The sequence below is a fragment of the Passer montanus genome, unplaced genomic scaffold, assembly GCF_014805655.1.
Source record: "Passer montanus isolate IOZ18808 unplaced genomic scaffold, ASM1480565v1 scaffold1, whole genome shotgun sequence".
NCBI lineage: Eukaryota > Metazoa > Chordata > Aves > Passeriformes > Passeridae > Passer > Passer montanus.
The window spans coordinates 20,985,912-21,005,028 of NW_024356504.1; the positions used below are offsets into that span (position 1 = coordinate 20,985,912).

The window sequence follows — 19,117 nt, forward strand, 5'->3', positions numbered from 1 at the left end:
GTCGCTGCCGGCTGCGGCGGGGCCGCGCCGCCGAGACCGCCCCGCGCCCGCCCCGCGGGGAGCGGCCCCCGCCGGAGGCGGCAGAAAGCACCAGAGGGGCTCAAGGGAAGCAAAGGGTGAAGCGAGCCCGGCTCGCTTGCTGGAACGCTCCTGGTGCCACAGAGCTCCGGGCTCGCCGGCAGGGCAGGAGCTGTCCCGCCGCTGTCCAGCCCCGCCGCTGTCCAGCCCCGGCACGGCGTTTCGGCAGAGAGCGGCCAAAGGCGCATCTCCCCGGCTCTGCCGGAACGAATGTTGCGAGCCCCGGACTGGGAAGCTCGGTATGGGGCATCACAACTCTGGTTTGCACCAAGACACTAGTCTTCGGAAGCCCGAAGCTGTGAAAGGGGTTCCAAGGACCGTTTTAGCTGAACCGTGCATGTGAGGTCCTGATATGGAACCAGGAAAAAGGAGAACATCAGGGAAGACCATAGGGATCCAGTTTACCCTGTCTCCATATCATCAGGTAGCTTCAAGGGGTGTTCCACGTAAGGATGAATGAAGGAGACCATCTCCAGTTTGATTCTGACCATCAAGAAGTAAATGGTTGAACTGTGAAGACAGAGGCTGACTCAAGGCATAGTGAACACAAGCCTCTCTAAGGGAAAAGAGCCTCAAACCCAAGCAGGTGGAACACCTAGGCTTGGGCTGGGCTGCTTGGTAATTCAGGCTGGTTTCACACCCAGCACTCAGGAGAAGGAGAACACAGGACTGTCTCCAAGCAGGAGATGGAGCACTGGGATGGGAATGAGTGGCTGGCAGGAGAGAAAGCCCCAGCACTCTTAGTCAGCCTGGGTCTCAGGAGGCTGCAAGGTAGAAGGAAAGCTGTCAGCACATAGTGAGAGGAGCTTTTGATCATTTTTAATATATTTTGCATCAAACCTCACAAGAAAGGTCAATTCTGACTGGATGGTGAGCATAATTAATAGTGGTGACAGAGATCTAAGATTTCAGCCTATGGTGGGAACTGTTTAAAAAGGGATAGGAAGATGATGTGGGACTGAGGAATTACACACCAGGCAGCCACTAAAGGGAGAACTGAGTGTTTCCACCTTCCACTATCACCCATTGCTGTGTTGACTCTTCCACAGTCAAGAGGCACAAAAAAACCCCAGGGAAATGAACTTTGCAAGCACCTAGACAAAAACTAGATGATGACTAATAGCCACCATTAATTTGTCAAGAGTTTCTCCACAGTCAAGAGGCACAAAAAAACTCCAAGCAAATCGGTTTGCAAGCACCTAGACAAAAACTAGATGATGACTAATAGCCACCATTAATTTGTCAAGATTTTATCACATCAAACAAACCTAATTTCTTTATTTAATAGGCTAACAAGCCTGTCAGTAGAAGAGCAGTGAATGTCACCTCGATTGACTCACGAGGGCCTCTAGCACTGTCTTCCAGCACAGTTTCATCTGGTAGAGAAAAATATAATCTAAGTAAAACTAAAACAAATATCCACAAAACTGTTTCTCCAGCATCATTTCTATTTGCTCTTGCCAGTACTGGCAGGGCAGGAGCCAAGGTCAGGGAATGCACAGCACCACAGACATGTAGCAAGGAGAATCAGAAGTGTGGCAAGCACATGCTCTAGAGGAAAACAGAAAATAACCTGGATCAGTTAGTCTTAAGGAAAGAAAACTGGGTGCTGATACAGAAACTGTGTTAAAATGCTTAAAAGGTGCTACCAAAGAATGAATATAATATTTGAGTACAGTCTAATTGTCTGGAGCAATGCAATGCAGTATAATTGGTGATGCCTAGAGTAGAACTGTCTAAATCAACTGACCAAATTCAGTTGTTGCCGACTTTATGATCCCTCTCCAGCAAAACACTGAGAGCCAACACAGCCCCCTGCATGAGACCCAACTACAAGATTGTTTTCCTACAATCCACAACCTACACAGCTGCTTTCTCTCAGATCAGGAATCATCAGTTCCTGTGCTTCTCTTCACACCATCTCGTCCCTTACCTCTCCCTTTTACATGTCTATTTTCTCTTTTATAATTCATTATTTCCCATCCCTGCTGCTGCCAGCCCTGTCCCTTTACTTCCCTGCCCTCTGCTGCTGTCTTTTTTTGTTTAACATTTACAACATGCAAAGAAAAAGCAAAAAGGGCAACAAAGGTGGCATCCTGTGCACTCCCAAGCCTGTAGCTCTTCTTTACTTCCACAGAGCAGCCTTCACTGCCAAGCCTGCCTTCATTTTGGCTGCAGTCTGTTGGACCTGGGGCCCCGTTTGCTCTCAGCAATGTGTAACACAGGGAGACTCAGATTTTGCCTGTGGCCTCTAGGTGCTACAGTAATACAAATAATAAGTCTTAGAAGCAGACATGTTCTGATTCATGCTGTTTATGGCACAGGTCTGTTGCAACCCAGCTAATTACTGGACCCTCATCAAAGCTGAAGAATTCTAATGATTTGGGGTTTGAATAGGCATGTTTCAATCAAGATTACTTTCAGCTTGTTTTCAAAAAGATCCATTGTGATGGAGTTCCACTGTTAATCAAGAAGAAAAAAAGACATCATTTAGCTGAAGCTTGGTTATTCATTAACAATATATTCACGGTGAGGTTTTATCACTCTAATGGACTGAGATATGCAGCATAAGCTTCACAAAGGTTGTGCATGCTGGGTTGAGTCTTCATAAATCAATTAGAATTATGGGAAATTAGTACTTTTTGGGTAGGACTTTGGGAATTGGCTGCATACACAATGATTCTTATTTAAAGCTTCCTAAAATCAAGGCTAATACTCTTATTTACAGCACTCATTCTTACATTTTATCAATATTTTTGAATGTTGGTTCATTGGTTTATAGTATTGATGCTTTGGTGATATTTAATTAATTCACCAGTTTTCACTAATGCCCACACCAGCTTTTATTTAGGTATTTTTTTTAGCAAATAACTGTTTAAAAGTCATTTGACTGGGTTGTTTAAAGGAACAAACATTTTACAGCTGTTAATAGGATGTATCCTGGAAACTGGAGCCTGGTACTAAAACTGCTGCCATATGGGTGAAGCAATTAAGTTGTATGGTGTTTATGGTGGTTCCTTGTACCATTTTCACCCAAACACCTCATGGTACCACCAGGGGAAAGTACCAAAGCCTTGGGTGAAATAGCTGCAGAAAGCAATAGAGTTATGGTCTGAATCAGTTACTTTACATTAATCCAATTTCCAGTGGCAATTTTATGTTACAGACTCCTTGTAACTTCCTCCATCTTTACATTTGGGTGCATGAGTCAAAAGACAACATGATTATTTTATCTTCAACATAAGCTGAATATCAGCTCCATCAGAGCAGTACCCAATCGTTGCAGCTCGCAGCACACCATGACGCAATCACACATATGTTGTGTTGACACAGCAGACTAATGTGCAGGAAAAATTTTGGACAGGCAGCCAGAAAACCAGGAAACTGTTTGAAAAGTAAAGGGGCCAGACATATGTGCAAAAAGAACACAGCACAGGATGGCACACGTAAGGGGAATTCTCCCTTTTCTCCCTGAAGAAACCCTGGTGCTTTGTCACTCCCCTGGCCCATCACCCTGCAGGGTGACGTTGGGAGTGTGCCCAGGTGCCAAAGGCTGCCCAAGTGCCAGGAGTTAATCACTGGGACATGGGCTGGGAGCTGCAGGCTCTGAGCTGCAGCACAGACAGGAAACCTGGTGCTGATCAAGTCCTGGTGATGAAGTGATTTCACTGCCTCACGTCACGCAGATGCTGCTCTGTAGCAGCCAACACGAGGAGGCACAGCACACCGGCACAGTGCAGGTTCTGCCCTTCCTCTGGCAGACAGCTTTGTGTTCTCCTGCTGCTCCAGTGGTGGAGTTTCAAAGAACAAACCTGCATCAGTTCTGTTTTCTGTGTTCTATATGGCCCTCTTTATTGTGCAATTGCAGTGAAGGTGAAAATACTACCTATTTGTAAGCATTCCCATAGAAATAAGAAGCCACTTATACTCTTTACATCCAGTTGAGCCATTCCTACAGAGAGTGGCAGGGTTTTCTTGTGATCAAGCCAATTGGTAGAGCACCAAGTCTGACAGAGTCCAAGAAGAGTTTAGACAATCCCCTAGGGCACACGGTGATGGAGCTGGAGATGGATTTGATGATCCTTGTGGGTCCCTCCCTTATTCTGTGATTCTGTCATTCTGTAGTTGAGATTAAAAGACTGTCAATCACATCTAGCCAAGAACTTCAGCACTCAGGCTCTGAAAAGTGAGGGAAAAAGGCTCTCATCATATTACCCACAGCCTCTGTGCAGTCCAGCTGATGACTTTATGAAAGCTGCAAGGTCATGGCTTGAGAGCTTTTTGGTAGCTTGTCAATAGCTTTTTCAAATCAAATCTTATGAATAAACTCTGATTATGGATTTCTGATTCATTTTAAAGCTCTGGCAACTGGGCTAAAAATAAAAAAAAAATCCTTGAAATTATAAAGGTGAATTTAATAATCAAACTAATGTCACCAAAACCCAAGAAAAGTTAAGATGATTGTTCCTCACTTGCATTTTAAGTGGATTTGTGGGCTTGCAAAAACCAAAGATAGTTCTCCAGAAGAAAACCACTCTGAGTCACATAAAGCTGAAAAACAGATTGTGGTTTTGTAGAGAATGCTTTTTAAATTATGACTTTAAATAATTGAATATTTGAACTTTGCTTCTTAAGAAATTCTTTGATAGAGGGAAAATTCCAGGCACTGTCTGCATTTAGAAACACATTTCATTCGGACACCTGCTTCAGTGAAAAGCTATTTTCTTTGTGAATAAATTGTACTCATGTTTTTCTCTCCTTGTCTTGTTTTAGATAAAACAATCAATGCAAACACTGAGTTAATACAAATAAATGCAAATATATTCCTGCAGAAAAGTTACAAGACTTATTAAAATACACATGCAAATATTTCAGTGAAAGTACAGAGAACAAGACCAAGTACAGACAAAAATAACTCTCATTATCCAACAAACATCATATTCTAACAATAGTTCGAAGTTCATAGGGCAGGTCTGACTATTCCCAAAGTCTCTATGGAGGAACTCTATCCAAATGTATTAGTGGAATTTAAATCCTAATGGCAGCTTCATCAAATGATCCAGATCTCACAAGCAGTTCACTAACATGAAGCAGCTATAATATAAATAATATAATATAAAAATACTTGTGCTTATCACTAACACTATTTTTACTCAAGAAAGCAGTTATGCAAATTATGGAATAGGCTGGGAAGAGGCAAAACTAGATTTTGGATTTTGAAGCACGCATTTCCCATACTCTGACCATTGCATTGTAGCTTTAATCTGGCAAATGTTACTCTAAGAACTTCTCACCTATGAAAATTTGTTACAGCAGAGTTTAAATGTAAAAGCTTTCAGCTTACTTTGTAACTCTCAAGAAGAGCCAACTGAAACTGAGGGAGAAAACAATGCAATTTGTACTGAAGATCAGCCTGTTCAGCGGAAAAATTAAGGCTCACACCTTTAAAATGCTCTTAATGAATATTTGTAGCAAAGTATATGAATCCAGAAATACAGTGTAATCATGTATTTGCAAACCTGTCAATATTTTAGAGATTAAATAAGTTTAAATTTGGTCAACAAATGACTGGTCTGGGAACTAGGAATTCTCCTATTAACCTATTAACATAGGTATAAATCAGAAATGTGTTTAGAAAAAGCAAAAAGATCACTAGAGTAGCCTCATGATTAAAACCACAAATGAGAGGCTGATTTCTTTTTCTCCTTGATGGTTGCCACACAGTTGTTCCTCAAAGAACTTCATCCTACATGGATATTCAGTGACAGAAAATGGTTCCTTTAGGATCCCCTGTCAGTGGCAAACATCTGATAAAAAACTGAGATTAATATGCAGGTCCAGGTTATGATCTAAATCACAGTTCACAAAAATGCAGTTGGCCTATTCAGGAATCCAGGATCTCCTTGCTGCTCTGGGAAGAATTATCAGATTCACAGATATTTAACCATGAGGGATGCAGGAAGGAAGTGGGATGTTAAACAGAGTCTCAACAGACTAGGCACTTAATACTAAAAATTACCCAGACTGAATGCTTAAATTAATTTCAGCCAGAAAGAAAACAATCCCATATCACTAGAAAGTATTATCCTCTCCTATTCTAAAATCTTGTAAAAATCTATATCATTCCTCTGACTCTTTTGATCAAAATTCATTTTTGTAGGCTGATTTTCCTCTGAAGTATTTTCCATGCAGCTCCAATTTACTCTACAAATAAACCAACAAGCCTCATGAAGCTGACAGTGATTAAACACCAAATTTCTGTTGAGAATTGTTTTCCTTTGAAACTGAGATATGACTACATGTACTTACATTACGTTGAAAACTACAAAAATCTTCTAACACTGCACGGTTTGGGTTTAAAAATGACAACTCCACTGGCCACCATAATTTCAGGATGCCTTAAAACATTGAGGGGAAACAGTGGAGAACAGCAGTGCTGTTCTCTGTTCAATACCCTTAATTCTGATTAGCAGTCACTGGACAGAGCAGTTCTTACCATCCCAAAAGACTCATGACTGCATCAAAGGGAAGGAGGTTTTGTGTAAAACTGGACTACGGAGCTATTTTCCATGCTGTTACTGCAATATGAAATTGTGCTGCCACAGAACTCTGTGCTAAGAGCCTGCTCATCCACTGCAGATGTTACATAATGAAAGGCATCAAACAGTTGTACAATAATACATGCATCCATTATCCAAGATATGTGTAATACCTTCTCTTTCCCAAAGGATGTGAAAATGTTTTACAAACTGATATACAAATTATCCACACAGAAAGCTATTCATCCATCAAGGAAACACAACTACAGCCCAAGGCAAAGCAGAACAACTATGTGAATACACACACACACACACAAACACAAAAAAAAAAAACCAAACCTTTAGCAAATGAAGGAAGTATTCTCCAGTCAAGGCTGTGAGGAAAATATTAAGTATACAATATGCAAGTATACAACACTTAGGAGGAATTTTGCTTTTATAATGCAAATTCTTCAGTAAAATACTGTAGGATCTCTCTTGGACATTGGCAATTGCAACATTAACTGAAAAAAGCAAATATTTAAGAATATGAAGTATAGCAATAAGTTCTAAGACTAGTTTATTGCATGTCTTCCTTCATGTTTCCAAACATTGTTGCCCCATTAAAAAATAAAATTTGTTGATGTAGTCTATCCCAGAAACAGAAGTATCTAGAAAAGAGAGGAATAATTAGGAGAAGACAGTACCTTACTCAGCAATAGTCTACTCAGCTCCCAGCAGCACAAGTTAATGCAACCAAGCTTTTCCAAAACAAAAAGCATCACCCCAAATGAACCCAGCATTTAGACTGCATTATGGCTGAACTCTCATTTCAGTCCTAGCTCTGATTACGGTGACCAGACATTTCATTTGGATCTCATCCTGCGACTTTTCAGTTTGGCAGTCACTTCAGCACTTGTGCTCAATAAAGAAGGTGGCAGAGATACTTAAGGGTACTTGAAGTCATGGAGTGTGATTTGAGGCAAAAGAGAGCTCTTTCAGTACTGGAACCAAGAATCTCTAATTAGAAGCAAAGTGTGTAAGGAAAAATGCAGACAGTAGGAAAATAATGCAGTTGAAGACTTACAAGGAGGCATTGAGAAGGGTTACAGAAAGTATGGGACTATTTTTGACTTTGAGAACTAGACACAAACCTCAGACTTCCCAAGTGTGCTGACAGTGTCCTCTCAGGAGACTTACACAGGAGCACATATTGACACACAGGTACTTTGATTCCAAATAAATACCTAAAACCCAGCCTCAGCATCATTACTCATCTGGGAGCTGCATTCAGAAACCCTCTTGAGGATTTCGACAGGCTATTGGGCAGGGGAGGCAGATAAAGAATTGCTGATGCTTCTAACCCTGGAGAATCCAGGAGGTTTGAGAAAAATAAAATGCTGTTAAGGAGAAGAACTATCCTTCACATTGCACCCCTAAGCTAGGCTGGTACAGTGAAAAAAATCACAGAGATGAGCAAAAAAAAGGGGATATTATGAAAGTCTGAAGCTCTCAGGCTTGGGAAATTAAAACAGAATTATAGCAAAAGAAAAAAGGGAGCCCCCAACTAAGTATCTAAGGTAGTGATATGTAAATGTCATGAAAATGAAAAACAGTTGCAAGAGGTTGAAATTTTTCTCAAGGTCAACAACGGAAGCAGCACTGGAGCATTAATGGGATGTGCTGTGGAACTGGGATTTTGCTGTAAAAGGACAAAAAATTGTTCAAGAGGAGCAGGACAAGGGAAGGGGAGGTGTTGCCTCTGTACCAATAACACTTCTGCTGGTTCTGAAGTCTGCAATTCCACCAGCCAGGGGGAATTAATGTTTCCTTGAATGACTGAATAAAGATAAAAGGAACCACAGCTAGGGGTGCTGTACTGCAGGGAGTCATTCTGTCCCTCTTTAACCTTGAAAATCAAGCACAAGCCCCAGGCTCCACAAACATCCTGAGATTCATGTCTATGTATTGACGGGAGTAATGTGCAGATGCACCCTCAGGATGGATCAGGCAGCAGGAAGGATTTTTATTATACAGTTTATGTCAACTTTCTGAACACACCAGGGACAGCACTTTGTCTTCCAAAAGGAAGGAGAAACCACCAAGGAAACAGAAGGAACATAAAAGAACTGGTTAAGAATCTGAAGTTGTAAAGTTATTCCAATGAGAAGATTAGGAAAAAATGAGAGAAAGGTGAAAGAGAGAAGTCTTCTGTGAAAGCAAACTTCAAAAGAAGAAGGAGAAAAGGAATAAGGCTGATGTTTCCAATACTCCTGTCACAAAAAAACCCTGAGGCTAGATAATTAGCTAACTATATGCTCACCAGTTATGAAGACCAGAACATGTAAATAAAAATATAAAGGAAATAAACAAATAGATAGATCAACATCCCAGTCAACAAATCAATCTCACTCAGAAATATCTGACGCTTCAGCCATTTCTGAACTATTTAAGAGAAATCTCTGAGTTCAAAAAGAAAGAGTAATTCTGGCGGATTGCAGAATGGCAAAAACTCTAAGGAAAGGGAGAATAAAGTACACCCAAGCAGCTTAGTTGTTAGGTCTCAGAAATGGAAAAAATATATACCTACAAAACTTAGGTTTATAATCAATAAAAAAAAGCCAGCATTAATTTATCCTGACAAGATAATACCCAGCCCTTCTCGTTTCACTCAACCAACAAACTAGGCATCATCAGGACAAAGTGCTGCAAGACTTCAAGAACAATACCACATGATTTTCTTGTAAGAAAATTAGATTTAGATGAAATTACTGTTGCACAGCTGTTTGACAAGCTGTGTGAAATGTCAGTTCTTAATACTGAATTGTCAAAAGGGGAAGTAGTTTCAATTAGGAACTCTCAGGGACTTTTCATGCAAGTCCATCACTATTCATCACTATTTCAGCTCTTGGAGTGTTCTTACAGACAGTTAAGAACAGAATCAGAATTGGAAACAGGCTGTAAAAATGATCCAAAATCAACAATGTGAAACTCAATCAAGAAGTGTGTGAAGTGCTGCCCACACAGAGCTGAAATCTGTGCAGAAAAGCAACAGGAGGATGAGCTGCAGTCCAGAGGCAGCACAGAAACATTGTCCCATGCTCCACCTTGCAGTGGGAATCATAAAATCATGGAATGTCCTGAGTTGGAAAGGACCAACAAGGATGGAGTTCATGAGCTAAACAGGACTCTGCAGGCTGATGCTGTTACCCAAAAACCACTTCTCAGTCCTGGGAGAGATGGAGAGCAGGGCTTACATATATGCCAGCAAAACCAATATTTGATCTGATTAGTATCGATCTTGTGGGTCTTGTTAATTTTGGTCACTGCACTACCAAAAAAAAAAAAAAAGTGTGGAGTAATTAAGAAAGTCTGAGGAGCAGTTAAAGAAATTTGATTTTTTTTTTAATCAAGAGAAAACCTGATTAGATTCAGCTTCCCTGAATCTGGTTAATCTCCCAGCATGTGAAAAAGTGTTTAAAGATTGTGGATATCTGGGTTTTTTCAAAAGCCTGTTCTGGAGCAAGACCAGCATTTTCACTACAGAAACCACAGGAATGCTTCAGGAGCACGATTCTTCCTGATGATAAGGAATTTCCCTCATTACCAACTGGATCTGAATTGCCCAGGTACTGCCAGAGGTGGTTTCCAGGCACTTCAAGAAAAGAGCAAGAGGAATTTGAGGATTTTCTTCAAACTCTCAGTTTCCAGGTGCTTGGAATTCCCTTCCCTTTCTGTCCCACACTCATCTCTGGATGGCAACAGGGTTCAGGCCTGAATACACTTCTCAGCCACCCAGACTGCTGTATAAATAAACCAAATGACACTTCACCACATACCTGAAATTAAGCACTTGCTTAAGTGCTTTGCTCAACAGCAATATACTTTAAGCACATACTTTAAAACTCTGCAAACTGTGTCTTTATAGCTTTCCAAAGTCATTACAACGGTGACATGGGGCCACACAGGAAGGTAACTGCCTTCCATAACAAAGAGACCTGGAAAAGGGGAGAAGAATGCAAAAGAAGACTGCTAGTCTTCATTTTCTACCTTCACATTATTTTCAGGGCAAACTGATGAAAATTATATGACTTCTGCATAGTCCTGTTCTTAGAGAAATCAGTTGTGATGCCCATTTTATCTTTAATCACATTCACCCAAATATAGGTGACTGCAGCCTGCAGCACACATGGGAATTTAAGAACAAACTCTTTACCCCTGATCAAATCAGCTTTATGCAATGTACTGAAATGTAATTTTAAAGCAGAATGAATGGGAGCACTTTGTAATGATTGGATGGTTTTCAACTGAAAAGAACTCTAAAAAACACTAGATGGTTGCCTCAATGCTACCAGATATAACTGGTCTTATAACAACTTTTTTTTTGCAGAGAAAAAAAATATCCATGAGTCCACATGCTTTCATATTTTCTTGTCCAGATCCCTTTCCCACTCCTATGAAACATATCCCTATTTTGACCTTTGGCTTCACACACTGACAGATATTTCAGGTTACTCAACATTTAGCTGTCTGATCAAAGGACCTTCAACAAAAGACAATCTCTGTGTTTGCTTCTAGAGTAGCAGGTAAAATACATTGCAGGACTGTAATTTACTGTATTACCTGTCGGTATGAACTACTTTTTTTTTTTTAATTGCATACTTTATGGTATGCTTAAACTGTGTTTAATTACTTGCTGCAGAGTGAAATCTTCACAAGGTTATTCTGTATCACACCTTTCAACTTGACTTTAAATAAAGGAGATGTCTTATTATCTTCCTAATCTTGAAGCACAGCCTACCATGTGAAGAAAATCATATTTAAACACAAAGATTTAGACACTGTTTTTCTGAAAATCTGTCACCATTGGATTTTCATGGAAAGAAAGATAGGAAGGGAAAGTCTTTATCTAAAAAACAGACTGTCAGAAAATTATTAGTAATTCTTAGTGTTCATACAGTCACTGTTAAAAGTGACATTATCAGTGACGTGTCATCAAGAAGAAGAATTGCAAAGCCACAAAGAAGACAAAGTAATTTGCAAAAGCACAGTAGCCATCACAATGATGCCAAGATAGTTTTAAATGATAGAAATTCTATGTATGTTTATGCACTAAAGAGTCTAAAAAAACATTTGGGTCAGGTCAAAATTTGACATAATTTTTACTACATTAATTATATCTAATGACTAAAAATCAGTGTTTGATAACACATCCAAAATTATTTATTTCCCACAGAGGGTCTGTCCTTGTTTATCATTTCTTGCCCTATAATTAAAAAAATTTAAAAAAAAATTAAAAATCACAGTTCTACCAGAAGTAACTATCCACTGCTTCATTAAACATGAACAGCTTGAAGTCACACTTTGGAGGTGGTTAATGAAATGGTTTCAATAGGGTTTACACCACCTTATCCACCAGACAAAATGCTCTACAACATTTACCCCTTAAAGGAGAAAGAAATAACTCCAAATAATTCTGGTTAATTTTGTTCCTAGGGTCTACTCTGGATGACAACCATCAAAGTTAAAGCCTTTTCCAGACTCCTGCATCTCAGGGTAACTCAGTTAGCTCCAGCCTCAGCCAGCACAACTTGGGAAGCAACAGTCAAATGTTCAGACACTGACACACAAAGAGAATCTCCAAATCTTGGCCAAAAAAAGGTATTTTGCATCGGTGCTTAGGTCAGCTTTCAAATGCAGAATTGGGTACCCTCTTACAGTAGAAAGTGTAAGTTATGGATGTTAATTGACTGCAACTACTCAGATTAAAGGGGCCTCCAGCTCTCCCCATGTGTGGGTAAACAATTCCCAGTTTCAAAGTGCATCACTGAAGCGTTAACTTGCAGTGCTTCATCTGGAACCACCTGGCAAGAAGTACAGTGGCAAATGTGCAATATGTGGATTTTTAAAGCAGAATCACCAGACCTAGGTGCTCAGCAGTCAGTAAGTCTGGGAGCTGGACCTGGCTTCCTGCCCTTGCAGCACTGGCATCTCTGGGACACCAGGAGTGCTTCACAGCCTCACGTCCTGTTCCACTTCCAGAACTATGGCCAAACAGACACTTAATCGTTGATTTTCAGATCAAAAGACAGAATACTGTAAAGTTCTTTTGTCTTCGTAATCTCCACATAAAACAATCCATCCCTCATAACAAAAATGGGAACAAAACATTCTGAACTTCCATCTTTTCTTCCTACATGCACGAAAGAACACTACATGTATTAAACCTTTCTTAAAAGTTTGCCAAGTAGAGCAATAATCACATTAGAAAATAAGACTGCAGATTTCAGGATCAATTGTTGAAGTTTTGTTAGTTTGGTTCTGTTCTAACATGACAAGTTGTCTGTTGGGGTGGCCTCTCTGGCACTGGAAGGTGCCCATTTTTGCTACAGCTCAGTTGTTTCTCATTCCCAGAGAATAAAGAGAACACGTTATGTCAGCCCTTCACAAGATCTCCCCAGTGAATGTTCCAGTGAATGGATGCTTCTGTTCATTTTGTGCCATTACAAATGCCAAATATTGAACCTTCTTTGCTGTTCTCCTGCATTTTTTGCAAACATTGACATCTCTGTAAAACAAGCAACATACACATTTATGGCAACTCTTCCTGTGCATTCTGAAAGGTGTAAACAAGGGGATAATCAAGCCCACAACCTAAGGTTATTATTCTTCCCAAATTGCTCTATTAACTTCTAGCTTCTTTCTATCCTTGAAAATTATTGCTTGCTGGTAGAGGATCCTATTTCAAATTTTAAAAAAGGAGAACAAAAGAGGAGCAATCCTGTCTTTTGGTAGCATGTAAACAATATCAATAATTTTATATTTCCATACACAGATCTCATTAACATAGCTCAAGCTTTATAAAAGATAAGAGATAAAAGATACTGGGGAAACCAGCACCTACCACAAGAAGAAAAGCAAATCCTAATAGTGAGACCAGCTACCAACTTGTTGTACAGGATGTGTTATAGGATGTAAAAAAGGAACAGTTATTTTCTAAGCAAATTCCAAAGCAAAAGGCAACAGAAAAGCAGCATTATGTGGATGAAGCCTTTCCACACTGCTGTAAAAAATAGATTATATCAGCACACTGACAGCAGCCACAATGTGTGGCCATAGAGCAATAATGATATGGTCTAGGTAAACCCAGCCCTCCATGAAAGATCCATGGAAAAGCAATGTGCAACAAACAAATTGAATGCATAAATCTCCAAAGACCCTGAAAATTTGGAAAGCATCAGCAGAGGCAACGTGTAGAAACAATGAATCCAAATGAGTCACTCATCACACCAATGCCATTAAATCCTAAGAAAGGGCGACAGCACCAAGATACTGTATTTGAGAGCAATTCTAGCTTCCTAAAGAAGATTTAATAAATGGCCATTTGACAATAAGATGAAATTAGTACCATGCACCACAACCTTTAAATAAACCTACCAAAAATTGCAAGTTTCCACACAACTGGAGTACATATATGGTGAGCAGTGTATTTTTGCCCTGACTTTAATGGAAACAACACTCTCTGTGGACACCATTATGGACAAAGATGTGTTACACATCAGTCCATGAAATGGGGTGGGGTGTAACCTTCCTTTCAGTTCTGAAAAGAAGGTTAATAGTCCTACATGTTCATGACCAGTCTCAACAGACTGGGGCAAAACAGAGAAAAGAGAAATTGGAAGCTAGAACATGAGATAAAACAATGTATCTGATGAGCTGTGATTTCATTTCAATACTGACAATAGTGGACTTCTGATCAATGAAGCTACTGCAGGGAATCAGCCTGAAACTACCACTGTTGGCACAAAAAGCTAACAGAGCCTGTCTGCAGCCAAGCTAAAAGAATTCTGCATTTATTTATAGTGACTCTTAAATTAGTTACTGAATGCTCAAATCACAGGAAAAGAAATAAAAAGATGCATTTGGTTTTCTTGGTCTAAGGCCTGAAGGTACAGAATGTCACATGGGATAGATGTGGTGTCCATCCTATAGACATGCAGTAGATTTCCTTTAATGAAAGAAAATGCTCTGTTTCATTACTCTAAACCAACAGATGCACTCCAAGATTTTCTAGCAAAACCCACCACTAATAGAACCATATTATATAAGAAATAATTTCTGAATGCTTTTTAGACTAAGGGAGTAAAATTATTATAACAGTTCACTTCTTGAGACACAACTAAATATCTGTAAAATATCTGCTGCATCTGTGCTGTGCTCAGTGAAATTACAGGTTCACAGGCAAAGTTTGTCACAGATGCAAACTTCACTCCCCTCAGAGGAAATCTCAGGTAATCACACCAAAATACCAAAATAGAGTAAAAAAGGCCACACCTTGATTACAGTAGGTCTGAGAATGATGCAAATGACGAAAGGGCCTGAGCTAAATAAACATTGTGCAAATTGTGCATGAACTCAGAGTGGTAATTTCAGACCTTTGCTTTCTCTTTTACTGTGACTGAAGCCCTCCAGGACTCATGGTACTCCTAGGGGAGTAGGGGCCATTTATTGAAGAGAAAAGAAAAGCAACTATTTCCCCCTAAATTACTGCTTGGTCTTAAACACACTGCAATTCTTCAACATAATTTAATGTTCCTATTAAAGTTACAGGAAATGGCTAATTGTGTGGGTAATGTTTTTAATTGTGTTTCATTAAATAATGTTCAGTATTTATCTCCAGATGGGTTAGGTAAGCACATAAACAAACCACAGTAATTTATATCATCCCAATGTGAAAAGAAAGAACACATCAGAGATCATTTAATAAGACAGAACATCCCTGTGAACCCAGCATCACAAATAAAACTACTTTCACACCATTTACATCAGGTACAGTGCTGGTGCCATATAGTGAAGACAAAGACTCAAAAAGGAGCCTGAAACACTCTACCCACAAAGTAATTTTGAACTAACCATAAATTATATAGAATATTTATTCTCTTTTCAGGTACACTGATTATGGTTTCTTGCTTCTGAACAGGTTGATTTATCCAAGGGAACACTACAAAAATGAATAAATATTTCACTAATTTTAGTTTAAAAGGAAAACTTTTAGAGCAAATGTGAGCATAACAAATTTAAACTCGTCAATGCCGTATTTTTCAAAACCAGTTGTGACATCAAAACAGTGTCACAGCCATGCAGACACCATTCAGAAATCCAATCCTGATTTGCACCTATTTCCTTCCTGTGCCCTCTCCTCTCTTTTCTCCCTCATATGACACAGCACAAGCTCTCAATCTAACACATTTTCTTTGGAAGGGGTAGGATTTTTAAAACCAAGGTTTTAATATCAGGTGTACCATGAAAATCCAGACCTAACATTTTACAGAAGAGGATAACATGAGGTAATAGAGATGGGCATAAAGATCACCCTCCTGTCTGCATCTTCTGTGCTGAGTTTCAGTCATATTTACTGTACTGGCCTTCAAACTTCATAAAAAAATTTTCCACAGGCTCCTTTGGTTTTGAATTTAATTTGCCACTCACATTTCTTCCTAGAAACATGTTGATCTTCTCCAAGATTTTGTTAGGCTAATGGGAAAATGCACCATTAGTAATAGAGATCTCATTAAAAAATAACTTAAAAGAATGACAGGATGCAATCTCACTATGATTATTCAAAGTTGGAAATATAATAGGATTCTCTAAGTGTAAAAACAAAAAAAGAGCAAAATGAGTCAAAATAAAACATCATCTTACCAATCTCTTTTTACTTAACTGCAACAAATAATTACATTTGAGAAAAATACCTCTAGAATTGTTACAGAAAAGGACATATTCCTATTGGAATTATTTGCTTCCAACAAAACTGCATTTTCTGATTAAAAATTGTAATTTGGAAACATTTCACTCAATCATTCCTAGTTCAAAACCAGCAGCCTCTACTTAAGCATCTTCTAAATGTTTAGTCTACTTATTGAGCTAAGGGACAATTTCACTGATCAAAGTTTGTCCTGGGGATATTCCAAAAAAAAATAAACAGGGAATTAATTTACCATGCTGTTTATAATGACAAAGTGTTGGTATTTGTGCCAATATCACCTGTACATTTCTAGTTGTAGCAGCTCAGTTAATAGATATTGAATAATAATATTAGCTCAGCTAATAGATATTGAAAATATGCCACTGATCAATCTTGGATATCTTCTATTGGTATATACATTTTATTCTCTGATTTAAAAAAAAAAAAGCCTTATAGAACTGCACTTGTTGAAAGCAACTGCCTACTTAAACTATTCTCAAACTTATTCAATATCGTTTATTATTAGGAACTCATTATGGAAACTATTCCACAAAGTTTAAAACTCCTTTAATGTTTAATTACATTTTTGATCATTAATTACATCTGCAGATAGACAGAACTTTTAAAATCTTAATTTTCTCATTTAAGTTTGAAATCGAGTTTGCTGCCCAATAAATTTTACTTTAGTGGAAAGACAAGGCCCATGTATTGATGAACCTTTTAGAAGAAACCCACAGCTCAATCAGAATAAAATTCTATTTATCTACCATTTCATAATACGAGAATGAAAAAGTCATCTCTGCAGCTGAAATTTTGTGTTCACTGGAAACCATCTTTAAGATTTATTATTTTTACATTTTATAATAGAAACTACGGCATGAAGACTTTTTATTTAGAAATATCTGCTACAGAAGAACAGCCACTGAACTTGCTAGTGAAAGGAGAGAAGTTCTTGTCCTTTATGTCCACTACACAAACAACAGTAAGGGGTACAGCAGAAATATTGGCACAATATTGGTCCTGTGGGGCAGGGGCTCCTTTCCAGCTCTGGGGGCTGTGAAGGTTTCTGCAGGGCACACTGATGGTAGAGCACCAGCACCCTGCATCTCCTGTGCTGAAACCACCACCCTTCTCTTCTGGAACTTGCTAGTGAAAGAAGTTCTTGTCCTTTATGTCCACTACACAAACAACAGTAAGGGGTACAGCAGAAATATTGGCACAATATTGGTCCTGTGGGGCAGGGGCTCCTTTCCAGCTCTGGGGGCTGTGAAGGTTTCTGCAGGGCACACTGATGGTAGAGCACCAGCACCCTGCATCTCCTGTGCTGAAACCACCACCCTTCTCTTCTGGCTTAAATTATCTGTGCTGTGCCTCCACAGACAGGCTGTGACTGAAGAAAAATGATCCTGATGTTCCTGGGTCCTGGCAGGGCGAGAGCCTGGCTGATCTGAGAGAGCCCTCTGCTCACAGACACATAACTCACCCTGCAATGGACCTTCCAAACCACAACGTGGGAAAGCTTCTGACACAACAAACAGCATTCTGTTCAACTCAGCAACAAAAAAAAAAAAGCTTGTATTTTTCTTTTCAAGTAACATTTACCACAGACCCTTTTTAAAACCAGTATCACTCCTAAGAAACTTTCCTTCTTCATTTTCTTTTCCCTCCCTACCTCTATCTTTTACACTGTAAGTAATTTGAATATCCTGATTGTTGATTAGTTATGTTCCTTTACTTGCAGAACTGTGTTATTTTCCAGTGTGGCTTATTTAGGAAGTTTAGGCTTACAAGTGACAGATCTGAAAATACTAAAAGTCACATGACCTTAATTATATTTTAAAATATATAATCAACAAATAATATTTATAACAGAAACTGTTCTGTTAAATTTAGATGATTATCTGAAAGGTTCAGGTGTAAGAAATTTAGCTGGAAGTATATGGAGAAAAAGGGAGACTAACTTGCCCATAATATTTCTGGAGATGGAAGAGGTGATGAACAGGCAGCCAGTTGTATATACCCCACTACTGTGGTTATGACAGAAGAAGAAATAAAAAAAAGAAATAAAGGCTTCATGCGTTCCCAAGGAGGGAAAATATAAATAATAAAAAGATTCTTCAGTAAATATTTCTTTGGCTGCTGCTTTACTTCTTAAAAAATTGGAAAAGTTGCATAGTCAACTCCAAGGGACTCCATTCCATTTCATCTATAAATACAAAAGTATTTTGTCCATTTTTACCCAAATACATTTGGGAAAACAGCTGCCTTAAGTCAGGCAAACATAGATTTCATTTCTGACATGAATTAATCCAAAACCAGACAATTATTTTAGATAACAGCATTAAAAATTGCTCAGGATTAGATAAAAATAACATAAACAGACCATTTTTGATTTGTAGCTTCAAGAATATTTTTGTGACAGATATGTAATTCCTTATTTTGTGTGCAAAAGCCCCCATGGCTGATAAGCAAAATTAAGGCAGCCATGTACATCTTAGCCACAAGTTTTTCCTCCTGCTAGGAGTACCTCTGAGAACATTTCCTTTTACTTATCAAGAAGTTTTTAGGCAATTTGACTTATTTTAGCAAGTCTGTTACTTTCAGATATTTTTTGTAGCATCAGAGCTCAGACAGCTCAGACTTACTGCATTTAATAGAAATATTCAATGGTTCACAAAAATCTTTCCTGAATCCCTTCTTGCTCTTGAAGCTCCTGTGTGTGTAGAAGCAGGGCTGCCACAGCTTCACTCCTCACACCCCACAGCTGAGGACTCAC

General features: G+C 39.0%; 1 protein-coding gene across 1 annotated transcript in view; it reads right to left on the bottom strand.

The window, feature by feature from the left end:
• The window catches only part of DPP10 (dipeptidyl peptidase like 10), a 434,833-nt gene that overhangs the window by 242,383 nt on the left and 173,333 nt on the right, over positions 1-19,117 (bottom strand). The window lies entirely within an intron of this gene.